General features: G+C 40.0%; 1 protein-coding gene and 1 long non-coding RNA gene across 3 annotated transcripts in view; both read left to right on the plus strand.

Annotated features, from left to right (window-relative positions):
* The first annotated feature begins 9,669 nt into the window (after window positions 1-9,669).
* LOC125483583 lies at window positions 9,670-14,883 on the plus strand. Of its 2 annotated transcripts, none has more exons than XR_007262536.1 (3): window positions 9,670-9,914; window positions 13,793-13,954; window positions 14,343-14,883. It is a non-coding gene; the product is annotated as an uncharacterized LOC125483583 (long non-coding RNA). The 2 variants fall into 2 exon arrangements; XR_007262535.1 differs by lacking the exon at window positions 9,670-9,914 and adding an exon at window positions 10,391-10,566.
* Window positions 14,884-16,925: 2,042 nt separating this feature from the next.
* The window catches only part of satb2 (SATB homeobox 2), a 166,540-nt gene continuing 164,924 nt past the window's right edge, over window positions 16,926-18,541 (plus strand). The window contains exon 1 of the mRNA XM_048599022.1: window positions 16,926-17,017. The gene's annotated coding sequence lies outside the window, so the exon portion shown is untranslated. The remainder of the gene's footprint in view (window positions 17,018-18,541) is intronic.

Consider the following 18,541-nt stretch of genomic DNA (forward strand, 5'->3'; position numbering starts at 1 on the left):
TCCTGCTCCTCTGATGCTGCTTGACCTGCTGTGTTCATCCAGCTCTGCACCTTGTTATCTCCTGTTAAAGCTTTGTGTCTTGCACTCATCAGGATAGATACAAGAATACCAATTTTCAAAGGGAACAGCAGTTTATGTTGCATGAGAAACATGGCGCTAATTGATTAAAAGTGAACTTTGATTGGTCAAATCATTGCCATGGCGAATGCAGCAGAGGATAGTCACAGTTATGAGTTCAATCCAGTCCCATATTGTCTGTGCTGTGTTATTTACTGAACTGATTGGTTTCAAGATGACTGTCCCTTGTCAGTGCCTCCTGGTAGGTGTCAGATAATTATTGCAAACCAGGAGGCACAATACTACAGTTTTGTCTTTCTATCCTAAACATCCTCCTTTCAATACAAAACAAAATGCATGCATTAACATTTATTATGCATTAACAGTTACTGAAGTTACTCACTACAAACACAACTATTCTCAAGCATTAGCAGTTTGTTACTCTGATGAGTGTTTGTACATGTAGTCTTTAAATCATGTTGGTCCCTTAATAGTATGCATGAATGTTGTTGTTGGCAGTTCATCTGAATGATGTTTCTTCCCAAAGGATATATCATTTCTATACAGAGATTGTAAGAACTGCCAATGCTGGAGTCAGAGATAACACAGTGTGGAGCTGGAGGAACACAGCAGGCCAGGCAGCATCAGAGAAGCAGGAAAGCTGACGTTTTGGACCATTTCTGTAGATGGGTCCCGATCCGAAACGCCAGCTTACCTGCTCCTGTGATGCTGCTTGACCTGCTGTGTTCCTCCAGGTCCACACTGTATCATTTCTATACCATTTATTGTTGCTCCAGTATCTATTGTTGACATATTATTGGGGTGCTGTACTCCTCTGGGATGTGTTCCGTGGTGAATAGTTTAATGTGCTGCGACATGTTGCAAATCTCTTTTGGCATTTTGAGGGTTACCAGTCCAAGTTTCAGACTAGCTCCAACTGAAATGAATAGCTTTTGCTTACATGTATGATCTGGATTTTTGTTCTTGGGTCCACAGAACAATCTGTTCCCTAGGCAGAGTATGGTGCCATTGTATAAGCCCAACGTTACTTTCAATGGCTTTGTTTTTGGATTCAATGTTCAGTCATTTTGCACAGGCCTATAAAGGATATGATTTTGCATGATGCACAAGGGTCTGACACTTGGTGTTGATTTGATGTTCTCCTTCTGCAGTTGTCATTCCAACAGGCATAAACCATGTTGAAGCTATTGGCATAATTGGACCAACTTGTTGAATGGTGTAGAGTGTTTTGTCAGAATTTTCAGCTGATCTCTCCGCAGTGGACATCTGTACCTGCTTGTTGTGTTTTCTTCTGGCTAAACACTTGTGTGTAAATTGATTCCATTTCTTGCAATGAGAATAATACTTTCCTCATGCTGGACTTTTCTTTAGTGTGATGTCCTCCACTGTAATTAAATTCTGTAATTCATCTATAATTGTTCTGAACTTTTAGCTGGAGTGTCTATCTACACGTTGCAAGGCCCTAGTCTGGTCTGCCATAAAATATCTTCTATTTGCTGCTTTACACCCTCAGCACTTTCGCACATGTTAATCCCATTCCTGAGAGTAAGTTTCTCTTTGGTTGGTAAATGCACTCTCACTGCCAGTTCTCTTATACATAATACAATCTTGCCTTTCATTAGATCATCTTTTAGTTGTGAAAATGCATAGGACTGCGAGAGCTGTTAATAAAGTCACATATTGATCAATTAAATTTTCTTCCCTCAGTCCATGATATTGGACATGTACTATTTAAATGTTACATTTAGTTGGACTTCAAAAGTGTCTTTTGAGGCTTTCAAAATCTCTTCAGTCTGTTTATTTGTGTTTTTTCTGAGTGCAGGCAAAATCTACACAACCTCTCTTCATAACACAGTCCCGTTTCAGCCTAGATAATCTCCTCTGGACTGCTTCCAATGCCAGTATACCTTTCCTTAGATAAGAGGTTCAAATCTGTTCACAGTATTCCAGCTGTGGTCTGACTGACCCGAAACATCAGCTTTCCTGCTCCTCTGATGCTGCTTGGCCTGCTGTGTTCATCCAGCTCTACACCCGGTTATCTCTCTACTTTTATGTTCCATTTCCTTTAAATGAAAGTAAACATTCCATTTACCATCCCCAATAACCACTGAACTTGGATGCTAGTTCTCAGTGATTCATGCACAACGACTCCCAAATCCCTCTGTTCCATAGCTTTCTGCAATCTTTCTCGGTTCAGCTCCTCTATTCTTCCTCTCTAATTGCGTAATGTCAGATTTTCCCAAACTATGTTCCTACTGCCAAATTTTGCTCACTTACTTAACCTATCTCTAGCCCTCTGCAGGCTGTTTGTGTCATCCTCACCACTTGCCTTCCCACCTATTTTTTTGCGCCATCCCCAAACTTGGCTATCGTGCATTCATTTTTCTTATCTAAGTTATTAATATATATTGTAAACAATTGTGGCCCCAGCACTTATCCCTGAAGCACACCAATATTTTCAGGTTGCCATCCTGAAATGAATTCCATCCCCCCCACCACCCCCCGCCCCCAACCCCCTCCACCGCACCCCCCCCCACCCCCACCCCCACCACCACCTTATTGTAACTTTCTGTCTTTTCTTCGTTCACTAATTCTCTCTCCATGTCGATATACTACCTCCAAAACTATGGGATCCTATTTTATTAAGTAGCCTAATGTACCTTTTAAAACATCTTCTGAAACTCCAACTGTATTACACCCACTGCTTCCCCTTTGTTGGTCTTGTTTATTACTGCCTCAAAGAATTCTGGTAAATTTGACAGGCATGACTTCCCTTTATGAAGGCATTTTCAGATCATGTAAAGTATTTCTAAATGCTCTCCAAACTATATCCTTTGTAATAGACTCTAACATTTTCCCAATAACAGACATTAAAGTAACTGGCACGAAGTTACCTTTCTTTCCTTCCCTTTTTAAATAGAAGTGTTACATTAACTGAATGCATGATGTTTAGTATTATTCATAGCTCCGCAGAAAACGAAGAGTCAATGTGCAACAAGGCATGGATAACATCCAGGCTTGGACTGATGAGTGGTAAGTAATATTTACACAATACAAATGCCAGGCAATGACCACCTCCAACAAGAAACAATCTAACCATCGCCTCTTGATATTCAATGGTATTACCATTGTTGAATATTACATTGCCAACATCCTGAGGTAACTATTGACCAGAAACTGAACTAGACTAGCCATATCAATACTGTGGTTCAAAAACAGATCAGAAGCTAGAAATTCTGCAACAAATAACTCAGCTCCTGACTCCCCAAAGCCTGTTCATCAACTGCAAGCCACAACTCAGGATTATGATGTTACACTCTCCATTTGCTGGATCAGCTCAGCTCCAACAACACTCAGGAAACTTGTGACCATCTGGTATAAAGCAGCCAACTTGATCAGCACACAATCCATCAACTTAAAGATTCGTTCCATCTAGCACTGATGCATTGTGCATCCTACACACAGGCTGCATAGGAACAACTCACCCAGGGCTCCTTTGACAGAACCTTCCAAATCTGCAACTTCTACCTTCTAATTGGCAAGGGCAGAAAATGCATGGGATGCCACCAGCTGCAAGATCTCATCTAAGTCACATTCCATTTGTTGTTGGAACTATTTTGCCATTCTTTCACTGTCACAGGCTAAAACTCATGGAACTCCCTAACAACACCATGGGTGAACTGACATCAGATGTGGCAGCAGTTCAAGAAGGCAGCTCACTGGCACCTTCTCAAGGACAGTCAAGGATGATCAACAACTGCTGGCCTTGTTGCTGTTGCCCACATACGTGAAATAAGTAAAAAGATCTCTAAGCCTAATGTTTTCATGTTTCAGTCTCCAACAACTAATACCCCCAGCTGGTTATTTATTTTTAAGACATAAAAGTCACCTTATTTATCTTCCTTTATTTACAGAGTCTATGGCAAGAAATGCTTAATTAATCATGTCAACAGGACATATTTCCACATTAGAAATGCTACTTGTTTCCCCTGAAGGAACAGAACAGCATTTGAACAATCTGGAATTACTTTAGATTTTTATTTAAAGATAGGCTCATTCAGAGTTTGCTGATCCTTGGAAGATTGGAGACCTTTAAGTAGTTGCATCAATGTAGGCTTAAAAAATTGAAGTCCCTGCTATATATATGAAATAAATAGTGTGGAGATTAGTTTTGAATTGTACAGGAGTGCAGTGAGCAGTAAGAAATCAACAATTGATCACAGGCAATATTTAATAAGATAGATGAGCTAAGTTACAAATGATTGATTAAATAGATTCAGGAAATAAATGTCTTAACTTTTGGCTAGAGAGTTTATTTTATCCAATGAAAGGTTGAAAGGTTGAAACTTGAAAGATTTAATTATTTGTGGATATTTCCAAAATCTTTCCTCACTATTGCTGGATAAACATTTATGGAAAATAAACCAACACATTATTACTGATTTCATAGTGAAAAGCATCATTTTCCATCATGCCTCTCTACATTTTATCGAAGTACCTTAATTTTGAGCAAAGTTTTCACTGCACCTGGAAGCACAAGTTACTGCTGAGAGAAGGCTGCATGACTGATATTTGCATTGAATATTTTGGCACATTCAGAAGTAATTTCTATTCTTTTGTGAAATAAGCAGAAGCCATGATTTGCAGCCCAATGGAACTGTACACTGTAGAAGTAACATTTTTCCAGAACTGATCATTTCTGAAATTGGAGTTTGATTTAATTTAGGAATGGTGGAAGTGATTGTCTGATTATTCACATCAATGAATATTTATGAGCCCAATATGATTGCGTTTCTATTTGGCAGTGTTTAGTAACTTGATTTGCTTTGATTATGTTGAGTAAAGGTCAAATAGCTGTGTCAATGCAATGTTACTGCCCAGTTGTTTTTAGAGGTGCATGCAGATTTAACAAAGACCTCTGATGCATGCAAATCATCTCCAGGTCCCTATTACTTAATTGTAATTTACGTTTTCCTTTTAATAGGAAATCTGATGATATCTGTTGTTTTTGTTCTGCAATCTACAGCATACAACAAAGATCCACAGTATATATAACAACTTGAGTAAGAACTGTCTCCACATGAGTGCGTTTCTTTCTGACAGTCCAGTATTTGGTGGTGCAAAATTATGCTCGCCAATTGTAATTATATTTTCATTATATCCGCTGTGGGTCAAAGCTTTTTAGCATGGTTACTTTTTTTGTCATAAAGTGATTAAGAAAGTAATTGCATCATCTGATTACTCACATCATCATTATACCTTTATGTATCTAAATAGAATGTTTGAATCACCAATACTGTGTTGCCTCCAATACATAAAATTGTGAAGGGTTTGGGGACAAATCTTCAGCCATGCAGTCCACAGAGCCACTTAATGGACATGAGCTGCAATTACATTCTGACTGTTGAATTAACAAACATCAAACGTAAAATGTTGACATAGAAATTTACCGCCTCAAGTGTTGACAGAAAACTGAGACCAAATTATCATGACAAGGTGTGATAAAATTTGTGGGATGGCACAAAATGTTTAATTGCATGTACATTATGTGTGTAAGGATACACATGTATTGATTATTTCTAGTTAACATTATAAAGAACTACACAACATTGAGTTGGTGCACTTAGGTTACAATGCACTTCAGAAAGACTCACACATGTACCAAGCAAAATTTTATACCAATACAGAATGTTATGAATGCAGGGCATTGTAAGACAGTTATGTTTTAAATGATCATTTAGTTTAAAGTAATCAGGAATGTTCTACATGGGGATGATAATAGAATCATAGAATCCCTACAGTGTTGAAACAGGCCCTTTGGCCCAACAAGTCCACACTGACCCTTGGAGCATCCCACCCAGACACAGCCCGCTATAACCCACCTAAGCTACACATCCCTGAACACTACGGGCAATTTAGCATGGCCAATCCACCTAACCTGCACATCTTTGGACTATGGGAGGAAACCGGAATACCCGGAGGAAACCCACGCAGACACAGGGAGAATGTGCAAACTCCACACAGACAGTTGCCCGAGGATGGAGTCAAACCTGGGTCCCTGGTGCTGTGAGGCAGCAGTGCTAACCACTGAGCCACTGTGCCGCCCCAACAAATCCACACCGACTCTTAGGGCATCCCACCCAGACCCATCCCCCTATAACGCACACATCCCTGAACACTATGGGCAATCCACCTAGCCTGCACATCTTTTGGACTCCCCGCAGTCACAGGGAGAATGTGCAAACTCCACACAGACAGTTGCCCGAGTCTGGAATCGAACCCGGGTCCCTGGCGCTGTGAGGCAGCAGTGCTAACCACCGAGCCAGTGTGCCGCCTAAAATTGAACTCCAATTCCACCATCTGCTATAGTTGGGATTTGAACCTGGGTCTCTGGATTAACAATCTAGTGATAATACCACTAGGCCATCACTTCCCTTAAGTTAATATTCAAACTAACTCTCCACTCAGAGAAAGACACAGAATTCATAGGTTTGTACCCATATTTCTGAAATGTTTTTGGCTTCTGTATGATACAGAAAAGTTGAACTCTTATACAACATGTTAATAGTTCCCAAGTGATCTGGACTGTGTAACATTTAAATTGGTTTGATATTGTGCCTTGTTTATTCATTTTTATAATAGCGCTCTTCCATCAGAATATGTATTTATGCACAATAGACAATTCTTAAAACATTGGAACAGTTAGAGGAACTCTCGAACTCATATTTGAAACTTAGTGTTATCACAAAGAAACAAGTCATTTAATCTATGTAGCATTTCTCTTTATATGAGCATCAAAAGTCCATAACTTTAATGTGAACTAAGTCTACATGATAAAATAACATTAATAGAAATGACGAAAAATAAACTTTGAAAGTATGAAAAACTTCTTTACTAAAAGCATGAAAAATGTTATATTTTTCCAAACGTATTTATTGATACAAAACATTATATTATTTAGAATTTAACTAGTTACCATGTTAGGGATTTGAAATGCTAGATATAAATAATTACCTTTTCCAGTTTTTGAATTTACTCACATTCTTAATGGAACAACATTTCTGTAAGGAAGATTTATTTTCCAAAACATATTTGTTTCATAAAATTCGCAAGCAAAAAAAATTATACAAATATTTCAACTTGAAAATTACAGGATTTGTAAGAATATTCAACTTGTCCAATTGTAACATTCTTCATAATTTGCAAATACATCCAACCTAATTTATGCAGCCCAGGGGCAATAAATTTTAACTTACAAATAGTGCAATCCATAATAAAACATAACACGTTTCATTCTGAGGTGCCTCATTTCTTTTTTCAATAATCTTTACTTACAACGTACATTCGTTGAGGCACATAGCCCAAGAAGTTTTACAGTTGAATAAGATAGGTAACAGGACAGCGGACTTGGCCGTTAATGATGCGCACTTGACAGACTCAGGGTTTGGGGAGGTCCTCTTCCTCATTCACATCTAATTTGATGTAACCTCTCTCACTACCCAACATGGAGTGAGTGCTGTTCAGAAACTCATCTCACAGCATCCACCTGAACAACTGCTTTCAGTGTGAACTGAATCTCATCAAACCTTTGTAATAAATCTCACAGAAATATTTAGTATCACAGTGAATCTCATTTATCTATACAATTTTTGCACCATAATTCAGAAAGTCACTATGGATAACGATTAGGTCTTCAGTTCCATTGTATTCATGATGTTGAAACACTGATCTCATCATTACAAATTATGAGGACTGAGACCCTGTTTCCATCTGTAATTTCATTGAGCCCTAGTATCCAAAATAATGACTTACCAATTGACAAATATGAATACAGAAAGCATCTTAGCATGTAAACAAATACTCTGAGCCTGAAGGCTTACGTTCTCAAGTTGAAAACCAAGGTAATGAGCACTTTAATTTTGATCTTTCAGAATTTCCTAGTTTTTATAATGGTATTTATAGAGTGAAAGACACTAAACATAACTCCATTGTTAAGGGAAAGAGTGAGGAAAGGTACAGTACAATATTGGGCCAATAGTCTGACATTAGTAAAAGGCAAATGCTAGAATTATCAAAAAAAATTAAGGAAGTGGTATTAGAGTATTTAAAATACCATATTGTGATTGGTCACGGCTAATATGGATTTATGAAAGGGAAATCTATTTTTTGAGTTTGTACATAACAAGGTAGCTATGGAGGATTTTCAAACAGCATTTAATAAAGTGACTTGCAACAGTTTATGACACAAGATTAAGGGGATTGAAGGTAATACAATGCCATGAGTTGACGATTGGTTATCAGACAAAAAATGAAGTCTAAGAATAATTGGGCCATCAGTTGGGTTGACAGGTTTTAATTAGTAAGATACCTCAAGGATCAATGCTTGGACAGCTCAGTGTCAAGGTCTAGGGTTCATTGTTTCAGAATGCCCGTGAGATGAAGAGGCATTTTCTTGCAGTTTTGTTTGTGAGTCATTGACATTTACTCCAATGTTTTAGATGAGGAAGCTTTGTGTAATATACACAAATTTGCAGATGATGCAACACCTGGCAGGAAAGAAAGCACTAAGAGGATGTGACAAAGCTGCAAAGGGACATAGGCAGATTAATTGAGTGAGCACGAATGTTACAGATTGAAAATAATATGGAAAAAAAGTGAAGTAATCAATTTTGGTAGAAATAAATGCAAAGTGTAATATCTTTATCCTGGGAAATATTGGTGCTCAGACGAAGCTGGATGCCCTGTTTAGAAACTACGAAAAGGGTTATTCCACCACAGAAAACGGTTGAAAACTGTAAAGAAGACATGCTAAGATTATTTAAGGGTTTTGTGAGACCTTATCTGCTTATCCATTGATCATTGGCAGCTTTCTGGGGAAATGGCTTCCAACCATTCACAATCTTGCAAGATGAATAGAAATGTTGACTCAGACAATCGCGAATGGTTGGGATACATTCGCGCAGAGAGATGTCAGTGCTCATGAGTACGTTAAGGGCAGATTTTTGAAGATCAAAGAAATGGAGGGACAGTAGAAGGTTTAAGAGGGTAAGCCACGATCTTTAGAATGGCATGGAGATCATTTCCACTGGCCCCCTCTAATTTATATTTCTCACATTCTTGTCTGAATGAGGCAAACATTAAAGCATTGCTCAGTGCTTTGGAGAGAAGTGCTCCGATGTGTAGAGCGTTCGTGCTTGAGTCTCTATGTGAAGCTTATTGGCGATTTTAATACGAACATTGCAATGCATCTGAATGAGGTCAGAATTTATGTTTTCTGCTCATTCCTTAAATGTGAAAGCGCACCCTTTCACCTCTCTTCATGCCCGACGTCCTCCCGTTTCAGGTAGCTGTTTGAACCTTTATTTACATGTTTTAAATAAAGCCAAGTCGCTGTCCACCACGTTCAAAAAGCCAAGACAAGGAACAGGAACGATCCGCTCCAAGTGAGTGAATGGAGAAGTGGTCAAATCAAAGTGCTTGCAGGAAACTCAGGGTTAATTGCGTGTTTGGAGAGTAAGTGGGACGATATTTACTTTCAACATTTTTTTACACACACTTTGTTTATTGATTCAGTTTAAGTGAGTTGAGCAGACGAAGCGGAGCAATTCCTCGGGGCAGGAAGGAAGTGAGGGAGTTGGAAAAGATTGGAGCATTCACAGGTGCCCTCGCTGTCACTGGGGGTGGGAGGTGGGATCTGAGTGACAAACCACAGAGATTTCACCTCAGCCTTTGCCTGAACTGATTGATGTCAAATCTCCAGATTGCTGTAACGTCTAGGATTTATTCATAAAGACGATGCAATTGCATGAAAACAGTGTGAAACTCCTTGAGTCATTGTAAGTAAACAGCAACCGTTATAGCAACCGTTCATCTGTGATTCTCCTCTGATGCTGCTTGGCCTGCTGTGTTCTTCCAGCTCTTACACCTTGTTATCATCTGTGATTGGAACAGGTTTCACTGCGGATTGAGGCTGCCCCCGAGTTTTTTTTTTGCAAGGTGTCTGCAAGCCTGTGCAATAACGATTTCAGATAGACCAGGTTATATGCCACAATGAATATCAATGGATTGTCAACAAATGCGTGCATGTCAGCAGCGAGTGATGAGTGCCCTGTTTGATTTAAAACAGACCAAAGCTAAGAGTCGGATGACAAGAGTTGTAGGAGCCCCTTCTCGGCCGCTATAAACTGAAAGCAACAAACAACTTGTAGCAAGAGCCGGCCAGGCCCGATCGCCAATCCCAAGAACTGGCCAGTAGCCAGCGCGGGTTTGCAAGGAAAAAACGTTTCAGTCATAATTCCGCCATATTTTGCTTTCAAACGACTAATCTTATTTGGCACTTTAAGAAATTGGCTTTTCAGATTGTCCTCATTATCGATATCAGGCTAGAACGCTAATCACATCTCGACAAAGAAAGATTAGAGACAGAATTTCGCAGTACTAAAGGAGGCCGTTTGATGCATCAAGATACCTCCGCCAGGACTTACTCCTGTAAGTCTTCCTCTTCCCAGCAATATGTACTCTCCTGACCTTTAAAGAATGGGTTCCGTCTCCATTCGTTCTGGTTGAATTATTCCGTGCTATAGACAATCTGTTTTCTCAGGTTTCCTCGCCTTCTCCTCTAATGCTTTTGTTAATGATTTTAAATCATTCCCCTTTTATTTCTTTCTAATTTACTCTTCGGCACAGTATTCCTTCGACGAAACTTCTCCCCGAGGTAGATAGAAAGCGCGTGGTCAATATTAACAAAAAAAGGTGTAGCTCTTTATGTACAACAGTAATGACCCGGTCATGTGAAGAATCCACTGAGAAAGGTTTTGTTTTGTTGAACTTGTGGAACTGAATCTCACTCTAATTGAGCTCGTTCACACTTCTCTCTGTGAGATTATACCATAAAAAGTAGACACCCCCTCCCTCTGTTTTTAACTGGGTTTGAATGAAAGGCGATTTAAAACGAATTCGTAATAAAAGTCTTGCTTCCCAGCAAAAAAAAAGTTAATGGCCGAAACAGAATCACATCGGGGCAACGTTTTCCTTTCCCCTGCCAAATAAAAGATCATCGCCAGCAATTAATTAGGGATTAATTAACAATTAATAATAATTCTAATGAATGCAGCGGTGCCGTTTGGGGCTCGTTTAGATCTGGATGAAGAAAGCAGACTTTGTCTAAAACAATAAAAATCATGAGGGCTTTGATTTGGAACAAAATGAGAAAAACCGATGAGGCTATTTTACTCGTGCCGAAACTGACCTGGGAGAAGGATGTCTCACCCCGTATTGAAAACTCTTTATGAAACTTATTCGTTTATCCTTGACGCTGATTCCATTGATGTCTTTTGTAACCCGATGTTTAGCTCTCTACCCGAGATAACGCTCTTGCTAAGGTATTGAGTTTACAAAATAAAAGATACTTGAAGGTGTAAATTTGCAGAGTTGGAAGGTACGAGACTAACTGGTTAACACTTTTAAAACAACAGGACGCAGGCTGCGGCAACCCGAGAGATGAGCTCCTGTTGCCATATTGTCTGATTCCAGCTTTGGACTTCATGGCAATACCATGGTTTCTCATTTAATAGCAGAAACAAGCTTAGAACAAAACGTGTTGGCATTGGTATTTCAATGGTATTTCAAGACACCGTCTCAGTTTGGGTAAGCACAAGGCGAATGCCTGGAGATTACTAAAAACGAACAGAATGTAATCTTTCAGCCTCGAGTCCTGCCTCTGAGATACTAAACCTGTTACAAGTTGCAGCCGAGTGGGCATCTGTACAGCGATAAAAGATTTCAGGCCTACCGCCTGTATCGATGGGGCCCGGTCGTGTGTTACGCTGGGGCAGGTACAACTCGCCTGGGTCGTGGTAAATACAGCGTGCCACTGTGAGGTTGTTAAAATAAAAACAAGTCGGGATTTAATGAGTGTTGAAAGCACACGGTCATCTTAACCCCGCAGCAGAGTCAAAATTACAAAACCCGGTCACTGACCAAGGGTCAGGGGCCGAGCTGAGCTCGCTTACAAATTGTTGCAAAATGCATTAATGTAAGGTATTTCAATCGCCGCTGACCAAGGCAGGAATTATATCTTTAAAAAAAAACACATACATTGAATCAGTTATGGATTAACCTTTATCAATTCTTTTAGAAAAAGAAGTAAACAATTCATATCCGAACGGCTAAACAATAAACTTTCGTATTTTCTTGGAAACTTAACTGTAAAGAAAATACTTGCTGTTTACTTTGCAAACTTTATTTTGATGCTACCTATGATTTCAAATTGGCCGGTGAAGATCACAAGATAGAAACAGTGCAAAACTTGCCTGGGGCGTTCGCCTTAGAATCTAAGGCCCGGATTAGAAATTCTCTTTCGATTCTACCGGCAGCGAGAAGTCAGCCTGAGCAACAAAGCAAGCAGCCGGCCAGTTCATGAGGAGCAGGCTGGAATGGTCTGCGCCTCCAAATGTAGGGCACGAGTTTCCATGTGCGGAGAAACCGATTAAACATCAGTTTGCCCAGCGACTGGACCCAGAAAATTCACCATTAAACACTAGTTTCTGTCAGGACTGATCCAGGCACTGAATTAAACCTCGATTGATCTTACTTTCATATGCTAACTCGTGAATTTTAGCCATTTCCAAATTGTAGGAACATGTCATTGAGTAACAGTTGACGGGGTTGTGGGGCAGAACAATGTGAAGTTGGAGAATTCAGGGCCGCCAGCAATGTAATAAAGATGTGAATAAATGCCAGTCCTTTGTAAGTCGCTGGCCCTAATTCTATAGTCCACACGCCCACCTTCACTGTAGATCGGGTATATTTGTTTAATCAAAGTCATTTGGTCTAGTTTAGACTGCAGGACAGTTGGTTAGGAAAATGTAATGCTGTTACTTTTAATGTCTTTTGAATGCATTTGCAAAAAGAGTTGTCTGTGCTGTATACAGTTTATCAGCAGTTTCCTGGGGAATATTCACCCTAACGGGCAGAGACAAGTTACAAAGGGGCTTACTTTGGTTGGGGGGTGGGATGGAGTTGACGCTCTATTACTGTGAAAAATGGAGGATTCCTGTGTTATAGCAATCGGATTGAAATGGTTAAAGTCTGTATGAACTCTTCCCAAGGCGCCTTTTCCAGTCGCGTTTTCTCTCTAGTTCCAGCGCGGCTGTTCATTGAGGCACGACTTAATATGAGATCATGCTTTTTTAAAAGCAAATGCTTTCTGAAACCTTAACCGATTTAAAATATTGCTTTCCAAAAAAAAATATACCGAAATGTTCTATCGAAACGGTATGACCAATAGAATAACATTCACGCCGGGAGTTTAGCTCTTCTGTTCTGTAACCAGGTTACAGCTTGTATTTTAAAGACTTGAAATATATTTAAGAGCATCCGCTCTGAGACACATTTTGAACCGGTTGTTGCCGATAAACGGGATGGATCGTTTCCCCTGGTCGGGTTTCCGACACAACACAAACTGGATAGCTTCCTCAGTCAGTTGTTTCTTTTTTGTTGTAATTTGTATTTTCTCTCAATTTGTAGTATTTATTTGATCCTGCTCATTTAATGCGCGGTGACATAGTTGCGTTGTTGGATCCACAAAAGCGAATTTACTGGGTTTTTTTTCCAATCGAACATTCTGTTTCTAATGTACCAAGAGTTTTTTTTTTGTGTCCACTCCGTTACTCACGGAGAATTAACATGTACAATGCCTGTTATATCGTTTCAGGGCCATTTCTACCGAGTCCCGGGCAATGACATCTTTCTGATTTTGTTTCGTTCACTGTTCCACAAGTGGGAAGGTGAAGGAGTCGTCAAAGAAGTTTTCGTTTCTGAATCAACAGATTTATAATGGGAGCCTTTTCATGCTAGTCGTTAGACTAATGTCTTGGTGAATATAGAAAAGGTTGCATCGATATTTCCCTGTGCAGGCGGTAACGCGGTAATGTTTGAGAGTATTACTGAATCCTAACTCTCCTCTCTGAACATAAATAAGCCCATTGAAGTGTCCCAGTCAGTATTTATAAAAATAAGTAGCAGGTCGGTAATATTTTTATGGCATATCATTAAGTTTAAATTCGGTGTAATTGGTCGTTGATATAAATAACCTCAGTCATTTCGTGAGTACCGTGTGATTCATGAAAGTTACTAAAAACGATAATCGCTCACCGGCTAAACCCCGTTAGGCAAAAGTGACCTCTTTGCTTTTTTGTGTGTGTGTGTGACAACACAGCTTTGCAGGATCGTATTAATAGTTTAAACATCTCCTGCCCTCACAGGTTTCGCCACGAGGACGCATCTTCACCGAAAACACTAAACGTTGTTTGAAAGTAACGCTATTTGTCGAAGAGATGCTTCATTCTGTCAGAAACATACACTGACTCCAATGATGTTCTGTGCACATTCGCTTGTCAAAAAGATATGGGGAATAAAGATAAATTCCAGGCATATCGATGCCTTCACGGGCTTGATTACAAAAAAAAATTAAAATTCCAAACAGAAACAAAAAGAATCAATTTGAGGCTCAGACTTTGTACAATGGTCCGGAAATCCTTCGTTTATAAAACGCGCAATTGAACGGGATGGGGTGTCAGTAAATGGATACTTAATGGGGAAATGGAATTGAATTTCATGGAGTAACGTGCTTAAATACGGTATATATAATTGGATTGGTAGACAGACATAAACAGATATTAAGTAGAAAGATTAATCGATATAGAAATACTGAAACTGCCAAATGCTAGAAGGACATATACAGAGCAGAATGTCGTCGGTTAAAGAGTACGATTGTCCCATGTGTCTGCGTATAAACGAGAAAAAGGTGATTCCGATGAGCGCTTTTTCCTAAGCATGGTCAAATATTTGTGTTTTGTTTTGACATTCGGCGGATGTGTCGCTTCCTCTAAGAGTGTGCGGCTTTAGGCCTCAATTATAGTCTGACGGGTTTTGTTGTGGTTTGATGGTGATTTAGAGGGACGCTGGCTAATCTGTGCACACCGCACTACCCCGACTTTCCAAACTGCATAGAACTCCCTCGGTCTCTGCCATGGATTCAGGCCAGTCTTTACCGTCCCGAAGGCAGAGCTGTTGGAAACTCGTCGATTGCGAACGAAAAGGATCCATTCGCATTGTGAATAATTTGTTGTAACCAGAGAATCAACTTGGTGCGAAAAACATCTGAAAATCATTTGAATGGCTTCAAAGGAACGTGTTATTAAAAAAAAGCATTTGCATTATTGTGTATATAACATACAAATGCATTGGGTTAATAGACTACTGCTTTGTCATTCACTATGTGACTATTGAGTTTTACAAAAAAATGAAACCTTGAGTCAATGAAGGTCGCATTTTAACTTTGTCGTAAGTGGAAATCCCTTTTTTTTTCAAAGTTCCATATAACATTTTAAGGATATTCTGTGGTTTTACAGAACATGCCCTGAAGTGTAATAATTTGTACAAGCAATGATTTGGAACTACCTTAACTGGCCTTCCTTAAAGAAAGATCATATTTTACAACCTTAGCCATGCTTGTTGACAGCTCTCCCACGCCCGGGAAAGCTGCGCGCTACATTTTATACACGGCTATTTAGACTGAAACACGTTGGTTAGGTTGAGTGGAATGATTTAAAACAACACAATGGTTTCCTTTTGGTATGATTTTTGCTTTATTTGAAGTGTTTCTGACATCATTATTAAAGGTGATGTATTTACGGCATGGTCCACTGGATGGCGCAGTGAGCAACACTCAGCGATAACGACTGCAACATCTTGGGACTGTCAGCAAAAGGAAGCTCAAACTGGGCAGGGGGCTCAAAGGGACTCAGACCTGAATACTGCGCTTCTACACAGACTTCTACCGAATGTGCTGATTTTAGTCGGGCTTTTTAACAGTTCAGTAGTTAATTCTCATTGAGCTTCAACGATAGAACACCCAGGAGGCAGAATGATTTCGTAAATTCTTCAAAATAACAATATTGACGCGTACTGGGCAATCCAATACACTATTAAAACCATTTTTCCACATTATTAGTTCCAGGCAGTGTTCTCGAAATGGACTTAGGCAAGCGATTTTGCCTTTGCCCATATCGCAGAAACCGGTTAAACTAAAAGGTGATAAAGGTGGCGTTAAAAAAGACACGTTTACACTAATTTAGTGGATATTTTGAAGCAACCAAATTAAAGTTCAAATGTGCGAGGGGCGGGGGAGGTGTGTGGAAGTGGTGGTGGGGGGGGAGGTGGAGGGTGGAGGGAGTGGAGTACATTGAATTATGATCCGCATTCTCCAAAGTGTAGGCCAAACAAGCTGTGGTGGAATTGAAGCGTGCGGGGTCCCGATCGCTCTGATAGTTTGATCGTGTCTTTGCACGTTTTGTGGCTTGTGCCCGAGTTTGTTATGACAGGTCCAGCAGACAGAGCCAAGGCCACCGGCTGAGATGATGGGCAAGGGTGCGGGTGGGGGTGGGAGCGAAGTGAAGCTTCCCATCCAGTTCTTTAAGATAAGCTGCGCACCGTATCACCAACTTTAAGGAAGACACTGGCAACAAATCACCAGAGGCCGCGACTAAAAGATGCTCCCATCCCTCAAAATAACCGTAAACTCAGTTCTGGAGGCACTTAGAGTCACGCCAGAAATTTTAAAGAAAACGGATTTATTAGCTTCGTGAGCTGAAGGCTTTAGGTATTGAGTTGGGTCGAGTGTGCCTCGGTGCATTCCGAAATTGGCATTAAGTCAACTGGTCACAGCGTGAGCTTAACACATTCTAATGCAAAAGTTAATAAATAATTTTATAGGCCATTTCTGCAGCTTTAAGTTCTGTGCATGACCGCCGATTTAATTAAGCGTATTATTCGATACAGTATTAACAAAATTCAACGGAACCTGTTGATCTGAGAGCTTTCCAGATGGATTAAATGACCCGCTGGAGTTGACGGTAAACGCCAGACTGTCCTTAAGGTACTTATTTCAAACAATCCCAAGAACATGTTGAGAATTGTCATCTCTTTTCTTTGTATTTCTTTTTAATGGTAAAAAAAATCCAGTAACTAAATTATACACCGAATGTTAAAAGTAACAACAGAGGCTGTAGAAGAGATTCTTAAACACGGAATAAATGTGTGCAACTTTGTCAGATACAGCAGTGAAGACTCGACAAGTTACTAAAGTGACTAGTGTTCACGGTAGATTTAAACATACTGTATAATATACATTCTTACCGAAATGTAGATATTTATCCACGTGAATTATATATACACTTATAAATAAATACTACGAAGCTGAGTAGATTTAGGCAGGTTCATATATACTATGCAGCGTCTAATATTCTATACCTCCAAGGTAAGCAATGTTTTCACAGCAGACTGACCGCCCGTTTACCTCTCACTTAACGCAAGTTGAGTATTACCCCCCACCCCCTCTTCCCCCGTTCACCACCCCACTTTATGTAGACACTATTCCGGACAGTTAATACACACATCAGGCCTTTGCAAATTGAGGACAAACATCCACTATAAGAGAGTGCATTTATAGCCAATTTCACGGCCCGGCTTGTTTGTACTAAAAGTCACTTCTCACTGGATAACGACAGCTCCATTCGGAACAGCAAGTTCCCTACAAACAAACCGAACCAAAAGGCTTCCAGTGACCTAGGGGTGACGTCCCGGTCTTTTTTTCCTCCTTTACCAGTTTGATATTAAGTGTCGCGGGACGGAGAGAGACAATTTAGCAAGATCTGAACTTCACAAAACCACATCCAGATTAATTTTTCAAGCCCTTTTTTTTGTTGTTGTAATGCCAACGATAAATGCTAGGTGACAGAGATTTAACGTTGAATAAACCTCGTCTTATTAGGGAGGGGTGTGTGTGAAAACGAAATAGACAACAGATTCTAAACACTGATTGCAACATCAAAACAAAACGAGAGAGATTTCCTGGGCCTACCGCTCTGCCAAAAGAGCACCTATTTAAAAACGATTTCCTACATTTCAGGGGCCTGGTTACAAGTTGGTCACCACTCTCTCATCCCTCAGTCATTCCAAGCACCTTTCTATTCCCGAACTCGACCAAACAGGCCTTCAATTTACAAAGAGACAGTAAGAACTGCATAGTACATCTGAACCTGCCTAAATCTAACGAGGTGGGGACGTTAGGATTTGCTGCACAGGCCTTGCCCCTAAGACACTTCACGGGTTTGTGTTTTGCCAGCATGTTTTCTCTGCTAATTAGACTTGCCCTCAAAAGGCTGCAACATCACTTCTCCTCAGCGAGATCTCATCTCCAGCAACCGCCTGAATCAGACTGGCCAGTGCCTTCACGGATTGCTCCGGGACAAGGTTAAACAATTGTTTGTAAACCTTTCCTGATACTCTTTCAAAAATTCTTTAGTGCGCATACGTGCAGAAAATTCCAGCATCTCGTAACTTGCAGCAGTGTGATTTACAATAAAACGTTTCTTTGTTTTAAAAGAGATAAATCGCGCGG

This window comes from Rhincodon typus, chromosome 7, assembly GCF_021869965.1.
Source record: "Rhincodon typus isolate 14 chromosome 7, sRhiTyp1.1, whole genome shotgun sequence".
Taxonomy (NCBI): domain Eukaryota; kingdom Metazoa; phylum Chordata; class Chondrichthyes; order Orectolobiformes; family Rhincodontidae; genus Rhincodon; species Rhincodon typus.